Genomic DNA, 12,885 nt, shown 5'->3' with positions numbered 1-12,885 from the left:
ACTGAAGTTTCCAGTTTCCTAGAGATTAAGATGGAATCTTATTCAGAGACACTACTCTTCTGTTCATTTCCTGGCATAAAAGATACTTAGATGATGCCAACATTCTTTTTCATTTTTCACATCTCTGGGTTTTTTTATTAGAGCATTTTAAAGGAGTCAGATACATTTTCAAACCATTTAAGATGTATTTTGATACTGATTCTGTGGAGTGTAATAAATTACAAATGTTAAGTACAAATTACAGGTTAATCTCAATGTAGGTCAAGTTGCATATTATTATGAAATATATTTTGGGTAGTTCCCAATCAACTGACATTATTCTTTACCTCCTTTTAGTTAAATCTCTCCTGTTGATGAAATTAAATTACTCTTGAGAACTTCAACAGCAGCTAACACCAAGCATGAGTTGGACAGGTGGTGTGCTCTGCACTCTTATGAATTAATCTTCACAGAGAAGTAGGTCTTTATTTTCGAAATGATAAAACTGCCTCGAGAGATGTTAAGTTCAAGGTCACACAGCCATTAGTACTAGAGCTGGATGCCAAACCTACATTACTTTAATTAATGCCAAAGCCCAACCCATGTATCTTTACCATTCTTGAAATGGTAAAATAAATTGCCAAGATTTACTACATAAATTTTAGGCACAAATTAGGTTTAAAAAGGTATGGTTACTACATAAATTCCAACTATAAATTAGGTGGGAGGGAAGTAGGCAAAGGAAATAGATGTGAAGTGCTGGTCACTGGGTGGTGTATGCATGAGGGGCACAGCACCACTTTGGAGGAAAAAGGTTTCCCAAAGGAAATGGCATGTGGGAAGTGTCAAGAAAGTTGGGTAGGAGCCAGGGTTTGGGGACGGTGTAGATGGGAAGGCCTGGCAGAGGGAGCAGTACCAGCAAAGGCAGAATGGATAGCCTGTGTCAAGACTTAATTTTTGGCTCTAAAGTGAAAACAATGTAATAATGTTCAGAGTCCTTAGTAAATAAGTTTGTGAATATAAAGTAGCCACATCTCCTGGTCTAGTGAAACATTTGGAATTAAGATAAAAGACTTGGGAGTTGATATTTTGCCTGTGTCAGCAAATCTCTAGGTGCCCTTAGATTTGTTGAGCTCATAAGTAGGACATCTCTGCAGATGCTTGACCTAATCGATTATCTTGTCCAGAAAGGTCTACAGAGTTGTAAACATGCAGACAGGTATTGAAAACAAAGCATCCTACTGTCTGTGCCTGTAAGGAGGACCAGGCACAAAACCACATGCACCCAGAACTGGGAGGGATATTGGAAGTGAGTTGGAAGAATGGGAGAGGAGTTGGGGGAGTGACTGTGAGAATATGTTAAGTAACTTGGACACCACTCTACCTTTTTCTTGTAATGAACATATACTTCTTGAGCAACTGGAAAGTTATTTCTTAAAAGTTAGGAACCTTCAATGGACATGAATTTTCTTATCATATCGGTACCAGATAAAAGAATTTGTTCAAAAACAAAAGGAGTGGCATTTGGCACAATAAATTATTAAATATGTAACTTTTTCTGTAGTAAAGTGTAGCCATGCTTTTGGGGCCAGGCCCCTCTCCAGCTAGACAGCTCTGCTCCACTGCAGACCCATCACTTTGCACTGTGCTGGTCTACTCTGCTCCACTCCGGGAAGACAGCTCAGGTGTGTGTTAGCACAGCTAGGAAAATGCAGTCTTCCGCCTTCGCTGGAAAGGAAAGGTGTGCTTCCATAGCCAGAGTGGAGGGAGCTTATATGGACAGAAGGTCCTGCCTCTGGTCCCTGATTGGTCAGTTCTCATGCAAATGAGGACTCCAGATACATGCAGTTGATTGGTTGAAAAGGTAATTTCTGATTAGTCAGAGTGGAGCTGCTCTGTTTGGTGAAGATGTTGAAGGACCCTATAGCTGGGCAGCTCCCATTGGGTGGAGAAAGCCTCAGTCTTATTCGTGGAAATAGGATTCCAGGAACTCTTGTATAAGGGCTGGCTCAGATGGCAGAAACACCGTGCCGGCAGGGAGTTCAGTGCAGGGGCAGGGAGTTCATGGGCTTCTCTGAAGTGCAAAGTGGGTGACCGGATTCTGTGTAGAAATACATGCTAGGCTCTGTTTTTAAAAATTTGAGCCCAGTTAGCCACCAGGGTCCGCACAAGGAATGGTAGATTTCAGTCAGATCCATCCTCCAACATGGAGACCTCAAAGTCTTTAGTATAATTGAGGCCTTTCTTCATATGTCTGTGCCACCACGCCGTGGGGGCACCACCCCAATCCAGAGAGATTTGGTTTCCTTGAATGCCGGCTTCCCTCTCAGGGTGCGTTCTATGGACCACCCCAGCCACCACTCTCCTGAGTTGCTAGCCAACAAAAATGGCTGCGCTCCCCGTGTCAGCCTCCACATCCCACTCCCTCGATGCCCCTGACTGGCCAGCATTTCTATGGTTCGTGCAAGAGGTTAGCTGTGCCGAGTTCCTGCTACCTTTCCTATTCTAAACAGAGAGGAGAGCTCCTCTAACAATGGTCTCTGCAGACCCACCTCTTGGGTGCTCCACCTTCCCCATCTTTTCACTCCAGGTTACAGGGCCCCAAGCCTTCACACTGGCGCTTGCAGGAGGCACACACCCACCTTTGGAGTTGAGTTCTACTTATGCCTAACCACCCCACTTCTGTCTCATCTCCAAAGTGTGTGTGTGTGTAAAAGCTGACTGTCCGACCAGTAGCTATGACACACAACGACCACCAGAGGGCAGACCCTTAACGCAAGAGCTGCCAAGCAAAAGCAACTTTGCAGAGTGCCCTCTCGCACTCTGGGACCCCTCGGGGGATGTCGGACTGTGGGTTTTGGCCTGATCCCCGCAGGCCAGGCCAAGGAACCCCACTCAGCAGATGCCCTTTGAGTACCGGTGTCTCCCAGGTGTGGCCGGCCAGGGAGGGCCCACAGGAGGTTGGCTCCAGGGTGTGTCCATCCCGTCTCTCCCAGTCCTGCCCCGCCAGCCACCTTCTAATTAATTTACTTTCAATGTGTATGAACCTGTGCACCAGGCCTCTAGTTTCCTATAATAAAGCATCTGCAAGTGATCACCGATGCTTTCTTTGGTCTCCTCTCACAGCTCCAGGCTTTAGGAGAACATCGCAAATGTGGTTTCCCAAGCCCCTTCCCTTCAGCTGCAGAGTGTTGAGGCTCTTCTGTGATGGTCTGGGCAGCAGATGATGACCCCTAAATCATACATGAGGCTTTGGAGTGACTTGAACATGGATAGATCTATCCATGGACCAGACACTGAAGGTTTAATTCTGGGGCCGTCCCGACCCTTCTTGCCTCTAACCAGTTCCTGCCTTTCCTCCCGCTGTGTAAGGAGTAAATAAGCAATCACAAAACGTTCCCGGGGTGAGGATATCCGTAAGAATTAGGTTTAAAAATGATTTTCCCTTCAGGATGCGGTCTGCATACAAAAAAATTAAATAGAACAAGAGCAAATAGAAGGACAAAGCAAGTGATTAAACTTGAAAGCAAGTTTTGCTCCACAAAACCTGTGATGGAGCAGTGGTTGGATATTTTCCCCTGACAGACAAGGAAAAAATTATTTAAAGTGAAAAAGAATGATCTGATTTGCTGACATGTTTGGTCTAGGACTACTCCATATAAAGTTGCCTCTGACTTCCTGGGTACATTATGCCTTTGAGTCCACTGTTACTGATTTTCTATAGGTTTCAGTTTCACTTGCTATGTTTGTTTTGGGTTTTTTTGGTATATGTTAAACCAACTTATGTGTTAGAACTAGCTAGGTTTTGATTGGATAGCTTTAAAAGTTACATTATTTCAGAGGGTGTTGGGAAATAACTAAATAATACAGCTTTCAGTATAACTTATGCCCCAAAACCTTTGCATTAAAAGATTCTGACTAAAAATACCTATTATGTTCATAATGAATACATTGTTTTCTATTTTTGTAGGCATTTCCTGTTTAACTTTCACAAACTCTGTGATGGGGGTGTGACTATTGTTTTTTTTAATTTTTTTTTATTCGTGTACTGGGATAAGCCAAAGCTCAGCAAAATCAAGTTCTTTTTCTTCTTCCCCTCCACCCCACCCCCTTGTCCCAAGGTCACTATAAAAAGCAGGAACAGAATCAATGTTGGCTGCCTTCCAGCTTAATGTTCCATACCTTGTGTGAAGCTGGGATCTTGGAACCCTTTATATTTACCTACCCATTAAGCAATCTAATTCTGAGTCAGATAAATATGCTTAAGCCAAATTAAAATTAAGTGTTTAAATATGCTTATTTTCGCCCAAGACCCTGCCTGCAAGGGTGAAGGGAGATGGTAGCAGGGTGTTCTACTCCGATGAAGACCTGCAGGGAGGATGGGGTAAAAACACTGAGGGGACTTTTAGGAGGGGAAGAGGAGGGAGAGAAACTGAGAAAGCTTTGGGATGGACTGATAGGTGTCATAAGGGTAAAATAGAGGCCTGTTGTAATCCAAAATAATAACAATAATAATAATAAATACACTTACTTTCAGAGTGATTTTATTTACAGTAATTGCTTTCCTGTTTTCATGCCATACATTGTGTTCTTAGCAGGGCCAAGAAGTCTCATTTAGACACACCTATCTGGTGACTTAGTCCTTTTTCTTTGCATCAGAATGATAACATCCGGCTGTACCCAAAGTTCCGGTCCCGAGGGATTCACATGATACACAATGTAGTCCTTGTCTGGTTTTCTCCTAACTGGGACTGTCTGATGGGGTTGGGGCTAAGGGATTTTCACAAACCTAATAGCAGAATTTAGATCTGGGAGGAACTTCATAGGTCATTTAGTTGCATTTCCCACCCAGTGCAATAATCTCTTCCATAGCATACCTGAGTGTGACTGTTCCCCCTTTCCCCCAACACCACCAGGGAGAGGGCCCTCGCCATGGACAAGGCAGTTCATTCCACTGAATTGCTGGCAGGTCCTTCCTCATGCTTTCACAATGAACTGAGATCATGTCTCCCCCATTGGTTCCGTTTGGTATAGTATGGTCCTACAATTCAAACTGACCTTAACATTCAAATTTTTCCTTCACACAGTGGAAATGTAAATAGTTCTCATACTGCCGCCAAAGTAGATGACATTTTTTAAAATGTATTTTTATTGATTTCAGAGAGGGAGAGAGAGAAACAGAAACATCAATAATGAGAGAGAATCACCGATCACTGCCTCCTGCAGGCCCCCCACTGGGAACCCTGGCATGTGCCCTTGACTGGAATCGAACTCAGGACCCCTCAGCCTGCAGGCCAACGCTCTCCACTGAGCCAAACCAGCCAGGACTAAGTAGATGACATTTTGATGGGTAAACCTTCATTGTTCCTTCTCCTTTTGTGGTTTATGTAATTGAGATTCTGCTAGAGGTAGAAACCCAACTCAAAATGGCTCAAATAAAGAAAAAGTAGTGTTGACTTATGTAACTGAAGAGCCCAGAGGAAGAGGTGGCTTCTGGCCCAGTCAATGCCATCAGAGCCTGGTCTCACTTGTCATCTGTGTCCTGCAGTGCTCGTCAGGAAGAGAGGAGCCACTTGATCATTTGAACATTAGATCAAAGTTTAACCTAAAGAATTATTAACTGTAACAGGCAATTAGTTAATAAGGAATTGGCTAGCAAGAAGTAAAATGAGTTCCAAAGAAGCAGGAATAGCAGATGTAGAGAGCCAGGCACTTCCATATCCCCACCCCCATTTGAGATCCAACCTTGTTGGAGCGGGCACAGCTGTGTCTTACTGATGGACAGACAAGTCACGCCCACACCATTCCAGCGGAACTTGCTGGGAATTCGTTCTCTAGGATGCTGGGGAAAGCTGTATATGAGAACGCTTACCTGAGGGAGGTGCCATGATAAACTGGGCTGCTAGGTGCTGCTGAAGGACCCAGATGCTAGCGAAGGCATCAATGTTGCAAGAGCCAGACACTGAAGGAGTGGCCCGCATTGCCATGGAACATGCTGGAACCAGGAAGCAAAACCCTTGTGCCACGTTTCTCCAGCACTCTCTACTGACAAGCGTAACATCATGATGGCGAAGAAAGAAATGATGCGTGCCCAGCTGGTGTGGCTCAGTGGTTGAGCATCGACCTAGGATCCAGAAGGTCACGGTTTGATTCCCAGTCAGGGCACATGTCGGGTTTTGGGCTCCATCCCCAGTGTGGGGTGTGCAGGAGGCAGCCGATCAATGATTCTCTCTCATCGTTGATGTTTCTATCTCTCCCTCTCCCTTCCTCTCTGAAACCAATAGAAATATATCTTAAAAATGTTATTTTAAAAGGAAAATTTTAAAAATATATATATTTTATTGATTTTTTTTTACAGAGAGGAAGGGAGAGGGATAGAGAGTTAGGAACATCAATGAAAGAGAAACATCGATCAGCTGCCTCCTGCACACTCCCTACTGGGGATGTGCCTGCAACCAAGGTACATGCCCTTGATGTGAATCGAACCTGAAACCCTTCAGTCTGCAGGCTGATGCTCTACTCACTGAGCAAAACTGGTTAGGGCAAAAGGACAAATTTTATGGTGTATAAATTGTACCTTAGCAAAGCTGATATTAAAAATGTTCTTTAAAAAAGTGAGTGTACGCATTTTCTCACGGTATCAGAGAGGTGATTAAAGACTAATGTGTGAGTTCTCAACCTGTGGGTCGCGACCCCTTTGGGAGTCGAACAACCCTTTCACAGGGGTCGCCTAAGACCATCAGAAAACAAATATATAATTACATATTGTTTTTGTGATTAATCAACTATGCTTTATGTTCAATTTGTAACAATGAAAATACATCCTGCATATCAGATATTTACATTCATAACAGTAGCAAAATTACAGTGATGAAGTAGCAACGAAAGTAATTTTATGGTTGGGGGTCACCACAACATGAGGAACTGTATTAAAGGGTCGCGGCATTGGGAAGGTTGAGAACCACTGCTCTAGGCCCAAGGGCATAGAGGAGGGCTGAGGGGAGGCCGTGCTGTGTGAGCCTTGAGGAGGAAGGAAAACTTTGTCCAAGCCAGGTGGGCTGCTGGTGCCCTGGGGGCACCGTAAATGAGCCAGGCCTCATTATAGATGCTCTAGGACAGTGCTTCTAATAACTGTGAGATCCAGGCATTCCTTGTGGAGAAGGATTTGCTTTCTAATAAGGCTGATCTAGGCCACTATCTCCTTCCCTCCCCTCCGCCACCCCGCCAGCCCCAACCCATACGAACATCCAATAGATAGATGAAAAGATGTTAAACCTCACTGGCATTAGGGAAATTACAAATCAAAACTATAATGAGATACCATCCCACCCCCGCCAGCCCCAGCCACCCCCGCCCCCCCTGCTGATAAGGAAACAGAAACTTCAGTTGGTGAAGTGAAACAGACTTATCCAACTATCCAAGATTATGCAAGCAGGTCTCTTTCTGCCTCTTTTATGGAGTAATTTGTTTGGAAGTACACTTTGAAGTTGTGTATTAGTATGTCCTTATAGGAATTCTCTTTGTCTTTGAATTACCTTTACCCAATTCTGTTGATGGCAAAATATATTCTTATTCATTCAGGAAGGGGGTCCTAATAACCCATCATAGGTTGCCCATGGAACTGTGGCAATTAATAATAGTGACCTTAGTCCAAAAATAGCCAATAATGGTTGCCAAGCGTTTTTAGAGCCAATGGCATATGCCTGAGGGATAGTTGGAGGAGCAAAGACTTCAGTTTGGGTCATAGAACAGATTGAATGATGGATTTAACTCTACAGTGGTGGTCTCATTAGCATCTTGCCTCACCAACAAACCAAGCACCAGAGAGAACATGCTTCAGCCTCCTACCCAGCAACCACCAAGCTGCTTTTGTGGGGCTTTGTGTTAACAGACACAATTTAACTGCTCTGTGAGGTTCCGTGCACGGGTGCCACTTGCTTACAAAGCTAGATGGGCTATGTCAGCAGTTTCCAATACTGGTGATGTAGTTGAAAACATTCCATGAAAACACTAGCAGTTAACACACACTGAGTGCTTGCTGCATCCCAGGCACTATTCAAAACGACTCAGTAAGGTAGGTACTGCTGTTGTCCTGATTGAGCAGATGTTGAAATGAGCATAAAGAGCTGTTAGGTCTCACATCCAAAAGCAGCAGCCCATCAATAGCAGAGTTGAGCCCAGAAAATCTGGGTCCAGAATCTGTGTTTTCAAATTGTTATGCTATTCTGCCCTCTTCCCCACCCTTACTGTATAGTTTGATATAGGGGATTATTACACATCAGAACCGAGCTGTCTTTCTCCCAGTCTCCTGAAGGGCATGTTTGTTTGCTTGTTTTTCCCTTTTAAGGTGTCATCGGATAACAACTTTTCTGGATCCCAAGAGTCAGTGTCAGCTCTAAGATTTGGGTTGCTGTGAAAATTTTCTGACTGAATACAGTGTTCCTGCGGATTGGTAAAGAACCTGTAACTTTTTCAACCAATGTGTTTCTGGAAAGGAATTATCATGGGATCTCTCTGCTCCCCTCCTTGGAGGTGAGGCCTGCTGGGCTGGCCTGGCTTGTCTGACCCTGAGTGGCCTGCCAGGGACACTGAGGTTCCTACCCACAGCTCTGAAAGGGGAACCAAGACTCCCAGACGGGGTAGCCAGCCAGTGAACTCGGGAAGTTTATTATAACGGGTCAACGAAACAAGAGAGCAATGAGGTAGGTAAAGAGAGCTGAAGCCAGGTGGAATGGGATTAGAAACCCAGTGAAGGCAGGAGAAGGAGAGGCAACCCAAAGACAGCCGCTGAAGGGCATTGCGGGTAGTTTTGAGCAACTCTGCTACATCAGAGACGGGAAGGTGTTGGCAGAAGCACAAGCATGTTTGAATAAACGTCACAAACTGTAGAGAAAACTTAAAAGGCTATTCAAATCTTTACTAATTTATTTATTTTTTCTTTATTGATTAAGGTATTACATATGTGTCCTTATCCCCTTTACTAACTTATTATGCCTTACAAAAATGTAACCAGTATGAACAATTCTGCGCATTCTTTCTTCTTAGTGTTGTGAATAGAGTCTTTCCAGAAATCAACATAGTCTATATTCTTTAATTTCTGGTAGTTTTGTGACATTTCTTTCTATTGCCAATTGGCCATTTCCTTATTCTTGGATTGGTTCTAGGATCTGTCCCTTCTGGGCAGTGCTTTGATAAGGTGTTGTAGGACTGTACCTGCTAAAATGACAGTCCCCCTGGCCTGCTCAATGTGGGCTTGGAATCTTACCAAAATAGTCATCCTTGGTCCACCTTGTCCAGGTTTTCACCTGTAACATAACCAAAGGTGTCCTGGGACTTGGGGCTTCATAGAAACCTCAAAGGATTAATTGAGAAAGACCAAACAAACACAGACTATGAAAAAATAGATTCTATACTAGTTGCCCTACACATGACCAGATATTCCATCAGTTTCAAAATATTGCATAGGGGTCTACTATGTTAACTTTTACATCCTCTGGCCATGACTAACCCTTGGGTCTCTGCTGCCCAGTATGATTCTTCCTCAGCTTTGTGATTCTTATTCTGCTGGCTTCACTTCCTTGCTCTTAGAATAAAACCTAAGTTTCCAACAGTGGTCAACAGAGTAAGAGCCCCCAAGACGTCCACATCTTCATCCCTGGAACCTGATTATGTTGCCATACACAGCGAAAGAGACTTTGCAGATGTGATTAAAATAAGGGCCTTGATATGGGAAGATTATTCTGGAGTATCTGGGTGGGCCTAATGTAATCATAAGAGTCCTTATAAGAGGGAGGCAAGAAGGCCAGAGTCAGAGAAGTCCATCCTAAGTTCAAGATTATATCTTCTATCATCTACAAGTAGATGATAGAAGTAGAGATGGGAGGAAGGTGAGGCCATGACCCAAGGAATGCAAGTGGGTTTTAGAAGCTGAAAAAGACAGGTTCTCCCCTGGAGAAAGAGCAGCTGAAGGGTGCTGAGGAACATGTTGGGTAAAAACCAAGGCTACTACATTATACTCTTCAATGTGGAATTAGCCTTCTGAAAATCTATGAAGTTGTGTACCAGCCACTGGTTTTGCATATCATTGTATTGGGCTGATAGTACAAACTAGTGGTTCCCCCAAAAGATATGTTCAAGTCTTAACCCCAGAACTTGTGAATGTGATCTTATTTTATTAAATAAAAAAAAATGTTTGCAGATGTGATTAAAGATCTCAAGATGATATAATCTTGAACTTAGAATGGGTCCTAACTCCAATGACAGATGTTCTTGGAAAAGAAAGGCAGAGGGGACTGTGAGGCACAAAGACCCACAGGGGCAAGGCCTTGTGAAGAGGGAGGTACGGACTGGAGCTGTGCTGCAAAGCCCTTGAACACCCAGGGCCACCAGACATGGCAAGAGGAAAGGAGGGATTCTCTCCTAGAGTTTACAGAGGGATCGTGGCCCTGACAGCACCTTCCGAGGGAGGGCAGACTTCTGGTCACCCGAATTGGGAGAAAATAAATTCTTTTTGTTTTTAAGCCCCGTTTGTAGCATTGTCATGGCACCACCGAAGACCAAAACAGCGATCTTCCTTACAGTGTCTGTTATGGTGAAAGCCATTAAGATCCTGTTTGCCTATCATGTTGCAAACAAACGGCGCCGCCTTGCCATCCTCCGCCCTCCCATCCCTCCATGCGGCTGGGATTCTCTCTCACCCGTCTTGTCCTTTAATGACCCAGTGGCACACACTTCTCTGACTTTGCTCTCGTGCGCATAGTACAACCAGCATTAAGATGAAAAATGCTTAGCAACGAGGAAGGCGCGGGTGCTGAGCAATCAGAATGGACGCTGGCTGCAGGGATGGAGCAAAGTCCAGGAGGCCCCGCCATGCCAGGCATGACCCCTTCGGGTGCTGGGTCGTGGCTACCAGATTTGGGGCAGAGTCCTAATGGTAATTCCCACTATCTACCGGCACTGTGCTAAGGGGACTATCTTCCTGAAACCTCACTACAACCTGAGGGGTAGAAACGTGAGGCCCAAAGGGGTTCAGTGATGTGCCCAAGGCCGCACAGGTGGTCAAGCAAGTGCCAGGGAGAGGTGAGCTCTGTGCTCATGGGACAATCCAGGACAGAGAACTCAGAGTGTGCAGAGGCCCAGGGACTTCCGGGGGGCAGGGGTTTTGGCTGTTTCTGGAAAGGGGTCCTGGCCCTGAGCGGGTCTGCTTAGGGCTGGCAGGGGTGTGTGGGTTCTTGACTTCGTGCAGGAAAAAGCTCACAACAGGAGTCCAGGTGAAGGTTAGAGGACGTTAAGCTGGGGGCGTGAAACAAGAAAGGGCTGGGAAGTGAGCCCAGGCCGGGCTGCTCTGGCTAAGAAGTCAGAGAAAAGGGGCCTTGGGGACAGGCTCAGGGGGGTTGCCTGGGATGACCTGCCACTGCCCATGGCTGCCCTGGTTGCAAGCCTCATGGGGTCCCTCAGAGTTTAGGAGATGCATGCCTGTCGGGGGGGAAAGCGGGGGAAGCAGGAGTGTGCTCCTGGGAGGGAGAGGGCACACTGGACTTTGTTTTCAGGGATTTTAAAGGCTGGACAGAGAGGTCATAGGGGAGGATCACAATAGAATATTCGTCAGCTTTATGCTGATGGACCAAAATGAGGTTTATTCTCTTAACTTCCTCTGTCCTTGGGTGTGGTTGGCAAATGGCACTAGTTGGATTTCTGTATCTGTCTCCCTGAGTAGGGAGATTTAAGCTGTTCACCCTCTGGTTGGGGAGAAGTGCAAACCATTTACTCTTAAGCGTCCCTGGTTTAGGGAAGATAGGATTTACTAGGTAGCTGCAAACTGCTGTTTAGCTCCCTGTCTCAGTTGCCCTGTTCCGCTGTCCTCGCTTACCAGCCTGTCTCATAGCCAGGGCCCAGGAGGTGAGAAGCTGGTGAGATTTCCTGAGCCCCATGGCTCCCCCACACTTGCTGTTCTCTCCCTGCCTGCTTACCGGAACTGATCTGCAGTGAGGTCTCGGGGTGGAGAGGACAGGTACTTAGGTGAGGTGGGAGCAGAGACCAGGTGAGGCAAGCACACCTGCATCTCTAGGCGGGGGGAGGGAGAAGTGAAGCCACAGAGGAAAAGAGTGGTGTCCCCTTGAAAGAGGGAAGAGCCTTCAGCAGCCTGAGGCCGGCAGAAGAGAAGAAGAGGAACCAGAGAGACCTACCTCAGCAGAGGCGTGGCCCCTGAGGCTTAACCACTGAACACCTGTGCTCCCCAGACAGGCAGGGGGAGAAGAAAGGAAGGGGGCTGGTGCCATGGCACTTACCAGTAGCTGGCCTTCTTTCCTGTTCCACAGGCTGCTGACAGCCATGCTTGCTGAAAGCCAGTGGCATTTCTGGTTCTACAAATGTAGGTGGACTTCACTGGAGCTTTTAAATCTAGTCCCAAGTGATTCATTGTTCTATTTCATTAGTCGTTAGCAGATCTACCGCACATATGCAAAGCTGAGCTATTTCAGGGCTTGTACTTATGAGTCACTTGCTGACTTTTTATTTTCTACCACTGTTCTATATTGCATTCTTTCATTCAGTGTACACAAGCGATAGTTATGGTCTTATCTTGCCCTCTGTTTTTCTCCTTTTCTTTTTCAGTGAGATCAAGGCAGCATCAACACCAAAAAGGCACATGGTTTTCTTTAATATTTCATGGAGATTTATATAAATGTTCTTCTGAGATTTGCAACAAGTAAAAGTGTATGTCAAGTTAGCCTTGCATTTGAAGGGCTCATCAAATTGTGGGCCCATCTTGCCAACTCTTCAATTTTTTTTTAATGTTTAATAGATCTACTTCATCCATCATTGCTACGAAGCCTAAACACCTACCTCAGTTTCTGTCAACACCAAGAGGGCTGAAGGAGAGAGAGAGAAAAAAAATCCAGTGACCAA

The 12,885-nt window shown here is 45.3% G+C and overlaps 1 long non-coding RNA gene across 1 annotated transcript; it reads left to right on the top strand.

The window, feature by feature from the left end:
* Nucleotides 1-7,348: 7,348 nt before the first annotated feature.
* On the top strand, nucleotides 7,349-12,664 carry LOC102757275. Its single transcript, XR_435136.2, has 3 exons — nucleotides 7,349-10,912; nucleotides 11,864-11,989; nucleotides 12,592-12,664. It is a non-coding gene; the product is annotated as an uncharacterized LOC102757275 (long non-coding RNA).
* The last annotated feature ends 221 nt before the right edge of the window (nucleotides 12,665-12,885 follow it).

This window comes from Myotis davidii, unplaced genomic scaffold, assembly GCF_000327345.1.
Source record: "Myotis davidii unplaced genomic scaffold, ASM32734v1 scaffold390, whole genome shotgun sequence".
NCBI classification, from domain to species: Eukaryota; Metazoa; Chordata; class Mammalia; order Chiroptera; family Vespertilionidae; genus Myotis; species Myotis davidii.
This window is presented reverse-complemented; position numbering and strand designations above follow the sequence as displayed.